Source organism: Ambystoma mexicanum, chromosome 13, assembly GCF_040938575.1.
Source record: "Ambystoma mexicanum isolate Mex_15411 chromosome 13, UKY_AmexF1_1, whole genome shotgun sequence".
NCBI lineage: Eukaryota > Metazoa > Chordata > Amphibia > Caudata > Ambystomatidae > Ambystoma > Ambystoma mexicanum.
Window position 1 is genome coordinate 356,447,712 of NC_090938.1, and position 14,357 is coordinate 356,462,068.

The 14,357-nt window shown below is 44.1% G+C and overlaps 11 non-coding genes across 11 annotated transcripts; 3 read left to right on the forward strand and 8 right to left on the reverse strand.

Annotated features, from left to right (window-relative positions):
• Positions 1 to 470: 470 nt before the first annotated feature.
• On the reverse strand, positions 471 to 542 carry TRNAT-UGU (transfer RNA threonine (anticodon UGU)). Its single transcript has one exon. It is a non-coding gene; the product is annotated as a tRNA-Thr (tRNA).
• A 465-nt stretch (positions 543 to 1,007) lies between these two features.
• TRNAS-GCU (transfer RNA serine (anticodon GCU)) lies at positions 1,008 to 1,084 on the reverse strand. The gene has a single exon. It is a non-coding gene; the product is annotated as a tRNA-Ser (tRNA).
• A 480-nt stretch (positions 1,085 to 1,564) lies between these two features.
• Positions 1,565 to 1,659, forward strand: TRNAI-UAU (transfer RNA isoleucine (anticodon UAU)). Its single transcript has 2 exons — positions 1,565 to 1,602; positions 1,624 to 1,659. It is a non-coding gene; the product is annotated as a tRNA-Ile (tRNA).
• Positions 1,660 to 4,565: 2,906 nt separating this feature from the next.
• On the reverse strand, positions 4,566 to 4,637 carry TRNAT-CGU (transfer RNA threonine (anticodon CGU)). Its single transcript has one exon. It is a non-coding gene; the product is annotated as a tRNA-Thr (tRNA).
• A 1,305-nt stretch (positions 4,638 to 5,942) lies between these two features.
• TRNAT-UGU (transfer RNA threonine (anticodon UGU)) lies at positions 5,943 to 6,014 on the reverse strand. The gene has a single exon. It is a non-coding gene; the product is annotated as a tRNA-Thr (tRNA).
• Positions 6,015 to 6,591: 577 nt separating this feature from the next.
• TRNAI-UAU (transfer RNA isoleucine (anticodon UAU)) lies at positions 6,592 to 6,686 on the forward strand. The gene is made up of 2 exons: positions 6,592 to 6,629; positions 6,651 to 6,686. It is a non-coding gene; the product is annotated as a tRNA-Ile (tRNA).
• Positions 6,687 to 9,592: 2,906 nt separating this feature from the next.
• TRNAT-CGU (transfer RNA threonine (anticodon CGU)) lies at positions 9,593 to 9,664 on the reverse strand. Its single transcript has one exon. It is a non-coding gene; the product is annotated as a tRNA-Thr (tRNA).
• Positions 9,665 to 10,969: 1,305 nt separating this feature from the next.
• On the reverse strand, positions 10,970 to 11,041 carry TRNAT-UGU (transfer RNA threonine (anticodon UGU)). The gene has a single exon. It is a non-coding gene; the product is annotated as a tRNA-Thr (tRNA).
• A 577-nt stretch (positions 11,042 to 11,618) lies between these two features.
• Positions 11,619 to 11,713, forward strand: TRNAI-UAU (transfer RNA isoleucine (anticodon UAU)). Its single transcript has 2 exons — positions 11,619 to 11,656; positions 11,678 to 11,713. It is a non-coding gene; the product is annotated as a tRNA-Ile (tRNA).
• Positions 11,714 to 13,209: 1,496 nt separating this feature from the next.
• On the reverse strand, positions 13,210 to 13,281 carry TRNAT-CGU (transfer RNA threonine (anticodon CGU)). Its single transcript has one exon. It is a non-coding gene; the product is annotated as a tRNA-Thr (tRNA).
• A 546-nt stretch (positions 13,282 to 13,827) lies between these two features.
• TRNAS-GCU (transfer RNA serine (anticodon GCU)) lies at positions 13,828 to 13,909 on the reverse strand. The gene has a single exon. It is a non-coding gene; the product is annotated as a tRNA-Ser (tRNA).
• Between the last annotated feature and the right edge of the window lie 448 nt (positions 13,910 to 14,357).

A 14,357-nucleotide genomic window follows, 5' to 3' on the forward strand; every position in this document is an offset into this window, starting at 1 on the left:
GCTTGAGCTTCCCTATGGCACACCATTAGTAGTAAAACCAGCATAACGCAAGCTCCAGTTTCCCAGTGTTTGGCATCATTCAACGTTTCCAGCCAAGATCAAAGTTCAGATGCTGCTGCTTCCTGTGATGTCATTGAATTTAAATAGTGAGTGATGGCAATAACCCTTTTCCAATTAAATTTTGCCACATCAACGTCCCTGAAAATAGAGAAAGGCGTGCAACCCAGAACCGCTGTAAAGTTCAATAGAGTAAGGGCTTCACCGTGATCATCTGCATCTGTCATCACAAGATTATCAAGGTCTTTTTCTTGAAGAAATTAGGTCCAGAAAGCCGACCTTCCCCACAGACTATTCAGACACCTTGCGCTTGTGGCTTTGTTATAGGCCCGAATCCATTGGTAAAAGGTTGCACAGGTACAATGTGCAATATCAGTTCCTATTCAACAATGTTCAAGAAAATTACCATTTGGAGGCCCTGATGAGGATCGAACTCACGACCCCTGGTTTACAAGACCAGTGCTCTGCCACTGAGCTACAGAGCCCCTCAGGTTATGACGCATAACAGCAACACAACGAGCACACAACATGATGTTTACTGGGTAGACATATTTGAAGGGTGTGTGAGAATGTATGTATATGATTGTGATTTGACCTGTTTTTTTCTGGCCGATTTTTTGAGGAGCAGCTAATTTGTGCGTATTCCGCGCAATTTTAGGGTGACTAATGAGGAGATGTGATGCGTGAAAGTTGAAAAAAACATGTACATGGCAGCAGAGAGACAATATGGATATTACCTTTGCTTTTTTAAATTTCTATCCGGATTCTGGCTCAAAGGGTAGTCAAGCACAGCAGATTGCATTCCTACCAGTAACACAACAACCTTGTTTGTGTCCTTCTTAATCAACTAACATGCATATTTTCACTTTTGTCTGTATGTTCTTTGAAAGCCAATGGCAATGGTGCTTAGAGCAATGCAGATGTTTAAAAAAGATTTCAAAAGTTAAAATCGACGAAGGTGGGATTCGAACCCACGCGTGTACAGCAGATTAGCAGTCCATCGCCTTAACCACTCGGCCACCTCGTCTACAGGGACCATGTTAGGCATTCAAGTCTTTACAGGTAATAACACAAACATCTTCAAAATAGAACCACAATGCGTTCCTTGTTGAGGTACATCCAGCCGTTTGCAGGAAAACTGCCTCACTTGCTGTTGAGAAAAATTCATCAAAGTCCTGGGGTGTTTATAGGCATCGCCAAGATGACATTGGGAGGTGTTTCAATTGACACGTGTTGAATATGAGGAAGAGCATCATGCTGGCTCCAGTGGCACTGCCTGCAGCATGACAAAAATGTAGAAGGGACATTTGACTGCACCATTGGCTGAACATCAGTGGCAAAGTGTATATCAGGCTAAAAGGTAAGCTCCAGTGGCACAATATGGGCACTACAAGGCACCCATAATTTGGTGTCAGCTAAAAAGACAATGCCAGAGCTTGTGGGTGCTTTTGTACACTTGTGTGTGTGTTTGTGGGTGTAGTTTCATGTCGAAAACCAAAACACAGCAGCTCCAGTGGCGCAATCGGTTAGCGCGCGGTACTTATACAGCAGTACATGCAGTGAGCAATGCCGAGGTTGTGAGTTCAAGCCTCACCTGGAGCAACTTTGGAACTTTTTACTAATTCACCTCAAAACTGAATTATTGAACCAATAAATGTTCTGGACATTTTTTGGTTCACCTCAAGGTTTCCTTGATTGTCAGTTAATGTTGTATGACAGCTCCTCTGCCTTTTAGACATGGAATACTCATTGCAAGTTATTTATGGGGTGTTTGCGCTTTAAATACAGCTACGGTGGGTTTTTGAAAATAGAACAGAAAATAAAAAATGTCAACTGTTATTATACTCCATTTTCTGCTGAGCACCACTTACGGAAGACATTTGTAAAGGTAGAAAAAGGGTTACTGGAGTAGGATCCAGGAGACAATATCAACTTACAAAGAATAATGTTGTCTATTTACTGCATTATCGCCTTTGAAGCAAACCTCTGAGAATAAATACCCTTTCACTAATCAGGCAGTCACTTTGATAAAATCAAGCAGAACAAGGATGCTGATAGGAACTCGCCTCATTTGCATATGGGCTAGGAGTTCTGGGAGCCATGAGAATTAGGAGTTGAAGGTTTTGCAGATCGAGATTGCTAAAGGGCTGGGCATTTGCACAGACCTCTCCATGCCTGATTGGTGCCGAAGGTTAGTTGCAAGTGGTCCCCTGCTCACCCTACCTTACACAGGGCCATGCCCAGTTAGGCCCCTCAGGGCTAGGCCCGGCAGGGCTAAGCCCGGCGTTTGTCAGGCGAAGTGGAAGTGCCTGGACCCCTGCTCATCATACCTCAGAATCTGGTCTAGCTATTGCAGACATGGGGAATGGTGCTTATATCCCATTGACAGCGCCCACAAGCTGCATACTAATAGCCAATGATGTGTGAATGCGGTCAGGGTAGCAGACATATAGAACAATTGGGTGGGTTCGCTTCCGAACTGGATGCACAGGAGCAGGAGAGAATGGCTGTTGGCGATGTATGCAACTTGCTCTGCGTGAACACATCTACCGACCCCTTCCCCTACACACACGGGCACATACACACACACACACACATAGCCATTGGAGCTATGCAGAGCTAATCAGAAAGATTGGCAATCATTAGAACATGAATGATATGTGTTCATTTTTTATTAAACTTGTGGACTCCCGCAGAAACGGAGGGACTCACATCTCTAATTGAGGCTTGCTTACCTCTATACAAATGTGTTTGCTGGCTGTCTTTCTTCAACTGGTATGTGCGGTTGTGTCTGTCTTTGTCTTTCAACACGCCTGGCACGTTTACATTATCAAAGAGATGATTGTATGGAGATGGGGAACACCCCTCCGTTGTACACTTGTGTGTGTGTTTGTGGGTGTAGTTTCATGTCGAAAACCAAAACACAGCAGCTCCAGTGGCGCAATCGGTTAGCGCGCGGTACTTATACAGCAGTACATGCAGTGAGCAATGCAGAGGTTGTGATTTCAAGCCTCACCTGGAGCAACTTTGGAACTTCTTACTAATTCACCTCAAAACTGAATTATTGAACCAATAAATGTTCTGGACATTTTTTGGTTCACCTCAAGGTTTCCTTGATTGTCAGTTAATGTTGTATGACAGCTCCTCTGCCTTTTAGACATGGAATACTCATTGCAAGTTATTTATGGGGTGTTTGCGCTTTAAATACAGCTATGGAGGGTTTTTGAAAATAGAACAGAAAATAAAAAATGTCAACTGTTATTATACTCCATTTTCTGCTGAGCACCACTTACGGAAGACATTTGTAAAGGTAGAAAAAGGGTTACTGGAGTAGGATCCAGGATACAATATCAACTTACAAAGAATAATGTTGTCTATTTACTGCATTATCGCCTTTGAAGCAAACCTCTGAGAATAAATACCCTTTCACTAATCAGGCAGTCACTTTGATAAAATCAAGCAGAACAAGGATGCTGATAGGAACTCGCCTCATTTGCATATGGGCTAGGGCTTCTGGGAGCCATGAGAATTAGGAGTTGAAGGTTTTGCAGATCGAGATTGCTAAAGGGCTGGGCATTTGCACAGACCTCTCCATGCCTGATTGGTGCCGAAGGTTAGTTGCAAGTGGTCCCCTGCTCACCCTACCTTACACAGGGCCATGCCCAGTTAGGCCCCTCAGGGCTAGGTACGGCAGGGCTAAGCACGGCGTTCGTCAGGCGAAGTGCCTGGACCCCTGCTCATCATACCTCAGAATCTGGTCTAGCTATTGCAGACATGGGGAATGGTGCTTATATCCCATTGACAGCGCCCACAAGCTGCATACTAATAGCCAATGATGTGTGAATGCGGTCAGGGTAGCAGACATATAGAACAATTGGGTGGGTTCGCTTCCGAACTGGATGCACAGGAGCAGGAGAGAATGGCTGTTGGCGATGTATGCAACTTGCTCTGCGTGAACACATCTACCGACCCCTTCCCCTACACACACGGGCACATACACACACACACACATAGCCATTGGAGCTATGCAGAGCTAATCAGAAAGATTGGTAATCATTAGAACATGAAAGATATGTGTTCATTTTTTATTAAACTTGTGGACTCCCGCAGAAACGGAGGGACTCACATCTCTAATTGAGGCTTGCTTACCTCTATGCAAATGTGTTTGCTGGCTGTCTTTCTTCAACTGGTATGTGCGGTTGTGTCTGTCTTTGTCTTTCAACACGCCTGGCACGTTTACATTATCAAAGAGATGATTGTATGGAGATGGGGAACACCCCTCCGTTGCATTGTGAACTTGAACAGTCTTTTCACCAAAGCAGCTACATGCGACATTGCAAGGTTTTTGTCAGTCTTTGCCTGAAAACATTAGGCCTTCCTCTCGAACTCTATTTCACTCCTTCTGTGGAAGACTTCAATTATGAGGATGCATCCCGTCATAAAAGGTTCTCTGTAGATGGTGCAACTCTGGCTTCTCTTCCCCGTGCTTTTTGAAAATAATCCGCCCGAGGCCCTGATGTGGTTTGAACTCATGACCTCTGGTTTACGAGACCAGTGCTCTGCCACTGAGCTACAAGGCCACCTGCTGCTTGCTCACAGCCAACAACAGAAAGTGCAAAGAAACCATGGGTTTTACCTAGGTAGATCTCCAGGTATATGAATTTCTGGTTGTGTAAAAATGGCTGTATATCTCTGCATGTGTTCAGTACGTCATCATACATCTGATTTGCGAAAGCGTGTGTGCTTATGTTGGTGATACATTGTCGGTATGCGTTTGAGTATTTACTTTTACGGGTATGTATGTATTGAGTAGGATGCTGAACAGGTTCATGAGTTTAGATAGCAGGTCAGAATGATGGCAAAAGGAACATGTAAAAGGCAGACAACTAAAAGAAAAAAGAATTTGGGATGTAAGCTTGGGAATTTACTAACTGCGCTGATTTTGGCTCCTATAATAGTAAAGAATGGAAACCTACGAGGAAAGTCTTTGACTAATTTCATTCTCCGCCTGCACCAATGAACTTATTTTTACATCTCTATTTCCATATCTGTACTCATTCCTGTCTTTCACAGGGAGGTTGAAAGACTTTGGTCTATGTTTAAATGCAGACTATAAAGAAAAAATACGACGAAGGTGGCACGCGTGCAGAGCACAATGGATTAGCAGTCCATCGCCTTAACCACTCGGCCACCTCGTCTGTTTGGGAACGGTGCTCGAGTCCCATGCTTAAAGAAGAGATAAAACAATGGTGGTGCAAAGTCAGTGAAAAATAGATCATGTTTGTCATAGTAGAAACAAGATCGTTGACTCGTTCTTCCTTACCCGGCCATTGATAGATAAACACATCAAGTTGAAGTTCAGAAAAATATAACAAGAGCTCCTGGAGGGTTCACAACACTAATCCAGAGGAAGGTGCTTGAGCTTCCGTATGGCACACCATTAGTAGTAAAACCAGCATAACGCAAGCTCCAGTTTCCCAGTGTTTGGCATCATTCAACGTTTCCAGCCAAGATCAAAGTTCAGATGCTGCTGCTTCCTGTGATGTCATTGAATTTAAATAGTGAGTGATGGCAATAACCCTTTTACAATTAAATTTTGCCACATCAACGTCCCTGAAAATAGAGAAAGGCGTGCAACCCAGAACCGCTGTACTGTTCAATAGAGTAAGGGCTTCACCGTGATCATCTGCATCTGTCATCACAAGATTATCAAGGTCTTTTTCTTGAAGAAATTAGGTCCAGAAAGCCGACCTTCCCCACAGACTATTCAGACACCTTGCGCTTGTGGCTTTGTTATAGGCCCGAATCCATTGGTAAAAGGTTGCACAGGTACAATGTGCAATATCAGTTCCTATTCAACAATGTTCAAGAAAATTACCATTTGGAGGCCCTGATGAGGATCGAACTCACGACCCCTGGTTTACAAGACCAGTGCTCTGCCACTGAGCTACAGAGCCCCTCAGGTTATGATGCATAACAGCAACACAACGAGCACACAACACGCGTGTACAGCAGATTAGCAGTCCATCCCCTTAACCACTCGGCCACCTCGTCTACAGGGATTATGTTAGGCATTCAAGTCTTTACAGGTAATAACACAAACATCTTCAAAATAGAACCACAATGCGTTCCTTGTTGAGGTACATCCAGCCGTTTGCAGGAAAACTGCCTCACTTGCTGTTGAGAAAAATTCATCAAAGTCCTGGGGTGTTTATAGGCATCGCCAAGATGACATTGGGAGGTGTTTCAATTGACACGTGTTGAATATGAGGAAGAGCATCATGCTGGCTCCAGTGGCACTGCCTGCAGCATGACAAAAATGTAGAAGGGACATTTGACTGCACCATTGGCTGAACATCAGTGGCAAAGTGTATATCAGGCTAAAAGGTAAGCTCCAGTGGCACAATATGGGCACTACAAGGCACCCATAATTTGGTGTCAGCTAAAAAGACAATGCCAGAGCTTGTGGGTGCTTTTGTACACTTGTGTGTGTGTTTGTGGGTGTAGTTTCATGTCGAAAACCAAAACACAGCAGCTCCAGTGGCGCAATCGGTTAGCGCGCGGTACTTATACAGCAGTACATGCAGTGAGCAATGCCGAGGTTGTGAGTTCAAGCCTCACCTGGAGCAACTTTGGAACTTTTTACTAATTCACCTCAAAACTGAATTATTGAACCAATAAATGTTCTGGACATTTTTTGGTTCACCTCAAGGTTTCCTTGATTGTCAGTTAATGTTGTATGACAGCTCCTCTGCCTTTTAGACATGGAATACTCATTGCAAGTTATTTATGGGGTGTTTGCGCTTTAAATACAGCTACGGTGGGTTTTTGAAAATAGAACAGAAAATAAAAAATGTCAACTGTTATTATACTCCATTTTCTGCTGAGCACCACTTACGGAAGACATTTGTAAAGGTAGAAAAAGGGTTACTGGAGTAGGATCCAGGAGACAATATCAACTTACAAAGAATAATGTTGTCTATTTACTGCATTATCGCCTTTGAAGCAAACCTCTGAGAATAAATACCCTTTCACTAATCAGGCAGTCACTTTGATAAAATCAAGCAGAACAAGGATGCTGATAGGAACTCGCCTCATTTGCATATGGGCTAGGAGTTCTGGGAGCCATGAGAATTAGGAGTTGAAGGTTTTGCAGATCGAGATTGCTAAAGGGCTGGGCATTTGCACAGACCTCTCCATGCCTGATTGGTGCCGAAGGTTAGTTGCAAGTGGTCCCCTGCTCACCCTACCTTACACAGGGCCATGCCCAGTTAGGCCCCTCAGGGCTAGGCCCGGCAGGGCTAAGCCCGGCGTTTGTCAGGCGAAGTGGAAGTGCCTGGACCCCTGCTCATCATACCTCAGAATCTGGTCTAGCTATTGCAGACATGGGGAATGGTGCTTATATCCCATTGACAGCGCCCACAAGCTGCATACTAATAGCCAATGATGTGTGAATGCGGTCAGGGTAGCAGACATATAGAACAATTGGGTGGGTTCGCTTCCGAACTGGATGCACAGGAGCAGGAGAGAATGGCTGTTGGCGATGTATGCAACTTGCTCTGCGTGAACACATCTACCGACCCCTTCCCCTACACACACGGGCACATACACACACACACACACATAGCCATTGGAGCTATGCAGAGCTAATCAGAAAGATTGGCAATCATTAGAACATGAATGATATGTGTTCATTTTTTATTAAACTTGTGGACTCCCGCAGAAACGGAGGGACTCACATCTCTAATTGAGGCTTGCTTACCTCTATACAAATGTGTTTGCTGGCTGTCTTTCTTCAACTGGTATGTGCGGTTGTGTCTGTCTTTGTCTTTCAACACGCCTGGCACGTTTACATTATCAAAGAGATGATTGTATGGAGATGGGGAACACCCCTCCGTTGTACACTTGTGTGTGTGTTTGTGGGTGTAGTTTCATGTCGAAAACCAAAACACAGCAGCTCCAGTGGCGCAATCGGTTAGCGCGCGGTACTTATACAGCAGTACATGCAGTGAGCAATGCAGAGGTTGTGATTTCAAGCCTCACCTGGAGCAACTTTGGAACTTCTTACTAATTCACCTCAAAACTGAATTATTGAACCAATAAATGTTCTGGACATTTTTTGGTTCACCTCAAGGTTTCCTTGATTGTCAGTTAATGTTGTATGACAGCTCCTCTGCCTTTTAGACATGGAATACTCATTGCAAGTTATTTATGGGGTGTTTGCGCTTTAAATACAGCTATGGAGGGTTTTTGAAAATAGAACAGAAAATAAAAAATGTCAACTGTTATTATACTCCATTTTCTGCTGAGCACCACTTACGGAAGACATTTGTAAAGGTAGAAAAAGGGTTACTGGAGTAGGATCCAGGATACAATATCAACTTACAAAGAATAATGTTGTCTATTTACTGCATTATCGCCTTTGAAGCAAACCTCTGAGAATAAATACCCTTTCACTAATCAGGCAGTCACTTTGATAAAATCAAGCAGAACAAGGATGCTGATAGGAACTCGCCTCATTTGCATATGGGCTAGGGCTTCTGGGAGCCATGAGAATTAGGAGTTGAAGGTTTTGCAGATCGAGATTGCTAAAGGGCTGGGCATTTGCACAGACCTCTCCATGCCTGATTGGTGCCGAAGGTTAGTTGCAAGTGGTCCCCTGCTCACCCTACCTTACACAGGGCCATGCCCAGTTAGGCCCCTCAGGGCTAGGTACGGCAGGGCTAAGCACGGCGTTCGTCAGGCGAAGTGCCTGGACCCCTGCTCATCATACCTCAGAATCTGGTCTAGCTATTGCAGACATGGGGAATGGTGCTTATATCCCATTGACAGCGCCCACAAGCTGCATACTAATAGCCAATGATGTGTGAATGCGGTCAGGGTAGCAGACATATAGAACAATTGGGTGGGTTCGCTTCCGAACTGGATGCACAGGAGCAGGAGAGAATGGCTGTTGGCGATGTATGCAACTTGCTCTGCGTGAACACATCTACCGACCCCTTCCCCTACACACACGGGCACATACACACACACACACATAGCCATTGGAGCTATGCAGAGCTAATCAGAAAGATTGGTAATCATTAGAACATGAAAGATATGTGTTCATTTTTTATTAAACTTGTGGACTCCCGCAGAAACGGAGGGACTCACATCTCTAATTGAGGCTTGCTTACCTCTATGCAAATGTGTTTGCTGGCTGTCTTTCTTCAACTGGTATGTGCGGTTGTGTCTGTCTTTGTCTTTCAACACGCCTGGCACGTTTACATTATCAAAGAGATGATTGTATGGAGATGGGGAACACCCCTCCGTTGCATTGTGAACTTGAACAGTCTTTTCACCAAAGCAGCTACATGCGACATTGCAAGGTTTTTGTCAGTCTTTGCCTGAAAACATTAGGCCTTCCTCTCGAACTCTATTTCACTCCTTCTGTGGAAGACTTCAATTATGAGGATGCATCCCGTCATAAAAGGTTCTCTGTAGATGGTGCAACTCTGGCTTCTCTTCCCCGTGCTTTTTGAAAATAATCCGCCCGAGGCCCTGATGTGGTTTGAACTCATGACCTCTGGTTTACGAGACCAGTGCTCTGCCACTGAGCTACAAGGCCACCTGCTGCTTGCTCACAGCCAACAACAGAAAGTGCAAAGAAACCATGGGTTTTACCTAGGTAGATCTCCAGGTATATGAATTTCTGGTTGTGTAAAAATGGCTGTATATCTCTGCATGTGTTCAGTACGTCATCATACATCTGATTTGCGAAAGCGTGTGTGCTTATGTTGGTGATACATTGTCGGTATGCGTTTGAGTATGTACTTTTACGGGTATGTATGTATTGAGTAGGATGCTGAACAGGTTCATGAGTTTAGATAGCAGGTCAGAATGATGGCAAAAGGAACATGTAAAAGGCAGACAACTAAAAGAAAAAAGAATTTGGGATGTAAGCTTGGGAATTTACTAACTGCGCTGATTTTGGCTCCTATAATAGTAAAGAATGGAAACCTACGAGGAAAGTCTTTGACTAATTTCATTCTCCGCCTGCACCAATGAACTTATTTTTACATCTCTATTTCCATATCTGTACTCATTCCTGTCTTTCACAGGGAGGTTGAAAGACTTTGGTCTATGTTTAAATGCAGACTATAAAGAAAAAATACGACGAAGGTGGCACGCGTGCAGAGCACAATGGATTAGCAGTCCATCGCCTTAACCACTCGGCCACCTCGTCTGTTTGGGAACGGTGCTCGAGTCCCATGCTTAAAGAAGAGATAAAACAATGGTGGTGCAAAGTCAGTGAAAAATAGATCATGTTTGTCATAGTAGAAACAAGATCGTTGACTCGTTCTTCCTTACCCGGCCATTGATAGATAAACACATCAAGTTGAAGTTCAGAAAAATATAACAAGAGCTCCTGGAGGGTTCACAACACTAATCCAGAGGAAGGTGCTTGAGCTTCCGTATGGCACACCATTAGTAGTAAAACCAGCATAACGCAAGCTCCAGTTTCCCAGTGTTTGGCATAATTCAACGTTTCCAGCCAAGATCAAAGTTCAGATGCTGCTGCTTCCTGTGATGTCATTGAATTTAAATAGTGAGTGATGGCAATAACCCTTTTCCAATTAAATTTTGCCACATCAACGTCCCTGAAAATAGAGAAAGGCGTGCAACCCAGAACCGCTGTACTGTTCAATAGAGTAAGGGCTTCACCGTGATCATCTGCATCTGTCATCACAAGATTATCAAGGTCTTTTTCTTGAAGAAATTAGGTCCAGAAAGCCGACCTTCCCCACAGACTATTCAGACACCTTGCGCTTGTGGCTTTGTTATAGGCCCGAATCCATTGGTAAAAGGTTGCACAGGTACAATGTGCAATATCAGTTCCTATTCAACAATGTTCAAGAAAATTACCATTTGGAGGCCCTGATGAGGATCGAACTCACGACCCCTGGTTTACAAGACCAGTGCTCTGCCACTGAGCTACAGAGCCCCTCAGGTTATGATGCATAACAGCAACACAACGAGCACACAACACGCGTGTACAGCAGATTAGCAGTCCATCCCCTTAACCACTCGGCCACCTCGTCTACAGGGATTATGTTAGGCATTCAAGTCTTTACAGGTAATAACACAAACATCTTCAAAATAGAACCACAATGCGTTCCTTGTTGAGGTACATCCAGCCGTTTGCAGGAAAACTGCCTCACTTGCTGTTGAGAAAAATTCATCAAAGTCCTGGGGTGTTTATAGGCATCGCCAAGATGACATTGGGAGGTGTTTCAATTGACACGTGTTGAATATGAGGAAGAGCATCATGCTGGCTCCAGTGGCACTGCCTGCAGCATGACAAAAATGTAGAAGGGACATTTGACTGCACCATTGGCTGAACATCAGTGGCAAAGTGTATATCAGGCTAAAAGGTAAGCTCCAGTGGCACAATATGGGCACTACAAGGCACCCATAATTTGGTGTCAGCTAAAAAGACAATGCCAGAGCTTGTGGGTGCTTTTGTACACTTGTGTGTGTGTTTGTGGGTGTAGTTTCATGTCGAAAACCAAAACACAGCAGCTCCAGTGGCGCAATCGGTTAGCGCACTGTACTTATACAGCAGTACATGCAGTGAGCAATGCCGAGGTTGTGAGTTCAAGCCTCACCTGGAGCAACTTTGGAACTTTTTACTAATTCACCTCAAAACTGAATTATTGAACCAATAAATGTTCTGGACATTTTTTGGTTCACCTCAAGGTTTCCTTGATTGTCAGTTAATGTTGTATGACAGCTCCTCTGCCTTTTAGACATGGAATACTCATTGCAAGTTATTTATGGGGTGTTTGCGCTTTAAATACAGCTACGGAGGGTTTTTGAAAATAGAACAGAAAATAAAAAATGTCAACTGTTATTATACTCCATTTTCTGCTGAGCACCACTTACGGAAGACATTTGTAAAGGTAGAAAAAGGGTTACTGGAGTAGGATCCAGGAGACAATATCAACTTACAAAGAATAATGTTGTCTATTTACTGCATTATCGCCTTTGAAGCAAACCTCTGAGAATAAATACCCTTTCACTAATCAGGCAGTCACTTTGATAAAATCAAGCAGAACAAGGATGCTGATAGGAACTCGCCTCATTTGCATATGGGCTAGGGCTTCTGGGAGCCATGAGAATTAGGAGTTGAAGGTTTTGCAGATCGAGATTGCTAAAGGGCTGGGCATTTGCACAGACCTCTCCATGCCTGAAGGGTGCCGAAGGTTAGTTGCAAGTGGTCCCCTGCTCACCCTACCTTACACAGGGCCATGCCCAGTTAGGCCCCTCAGGGCTAGGCCCGGCAGGGCTAAGCCCGGCGTTTGTCAGGGGAAGTGGAAGTGCCTGGACCCCTGCTCATCATACCTCAGAATCTGGTCTAGCTATTGCAGACATGGGGAATGGTGCTTATATCCCATTGACAGCGCCCACAAGCTGCATACTAATAGCCAATGATGTGTGAATGCGGTCAGGGTAGCAGACATATAGAACAATTGGGTGGGTTCGCTTCCGAACTGGATGCACAGGAGCAGGAGAGAATGGCTGTTGGCGATGTATGCAACTTGCTCTGCGTGAACACATCTACCGACCCCTTCCCCTACACACACGGGCACATACACACACACACACACATAGCCATTGGAGCTATGCAGAGCTAATCAGAAAGATTGGTAATCATTAGAACATGAAAGATATGTGTTCATTTTTTATTAAACTTGTGGACTCCCGCAGAAATGGAGGGACTCACATCTCTAATTGAGGCTTGCTTACCTCTATACAAATGTGTTTGCTGGCTGTCTTTCTTCAACTGGTATGTGCGGTTGTGTCTGTCTTTGTCTTTCAACACGACTGGCACGTTTACATTATCAAAGAGATGATTGTATGGAGATGGGGAACACCCCTCCGTTGCATTGTGAACTTGAACAGTCTTTTCACCAAAGCAGCTACATGCGACATTGCAAGGTTTTTGTCAGTCTTTGCCTGAAAACATTAGGCCTTCCTCTCGAACTCTATTTCACTCCTTCTGTGGAAGACTTCAATTATGAGGATGCATCCCTTCATAAAAGGTTCTCTGTAGATGGTGCAACTCTGGCTTCTCTTCCCCGTGCTTTTTGAAAATAATCCGCCCGCCCGAGGCCCTGATGAGGTTTGAACTCATGACCCCTGGTTTACGAGACCAGTGCTCTGCCACTGAGCTACAAGGCCACCTGCTGCTTGCTCACAGCCAACAACAGAAAGTGCAAAGAAACCATGGGTTTTACCTAGGTAGATCTCCAGGTATATGAATTTCTGGTTGTGTAAAAATGGCTGTATATCTCTGCATGTGTTCAGTACGTCATCATACATCTGATTTGCGAAAGCGTGTGTGCTTATGTTGGTGATACATTGTCGGTATGCGTTTGAGTATGTACTTTTACGGGTATGTATGTATTGAGTAGGATGCTGAACAGGTTCATGAGTTTAGATAGCAGGTCAGAATGATGGCAAAAGGAACATGTAAAAGGCAGACAACTAAAAGAAAAAAGAATTTGGGATGTAAGCTTGGGAATTTACTAACTGCGCTGATTTTGGCTCCTATAATAGTAAAGAATGGAAACCTACGAGGAAAGTCTTTGACTAATTTCATTCTCCGCCTGCACCAATGAACTTATTTTTACATCTCTATTTCCATATCTGTACTCATTCCTGTCTTTCACAGGGAGGTTGAAAGACTTTGGTCTATGTTTAAATGCAGACTATAAAGAAAAAATACGACGAAGGTGGGATTCGAACCCACGCGTGCAGAGCACAATGGATTAGCAGTCCATCGCCTTAACCACTCGGCCACCTCGTCTGTTTGGGAACGGTGCTCGAGTCCCATGCTTAAAGAAGAGATAAAACAATGGTGGTGCAAAGTCAGTGAAAAATAGATCATGTTTGTCATAGTAGAAACAAGATCGTTGACTCGTTATTCCTTACCCGGCCATTGATAGATAAACACATCAAGTTGAAGTTCAGAAAAATATAACAAGAGCTCCTGGAGGGTTCACAACACTAATCCAGAGGAAGGTGCTTGAGCTTCCGTATGGCACACCATTAGTAGTAAAACAAGCATAACGCAAGCTCCAGTTTCCCAGTGTTTGGCATAATTCAACGTTTCCAGCCAAGATCAAAGTTCAGATGCTGCTGCTTCCTGTGATGTCATTGAATTTAAATAGTGAGTGATGGCAATAACCCTTTTCCAATTAAATTTTGCCACATCAACGTCCCTGAAAATAGAGAAAGGCGTGCAACCCAGAACC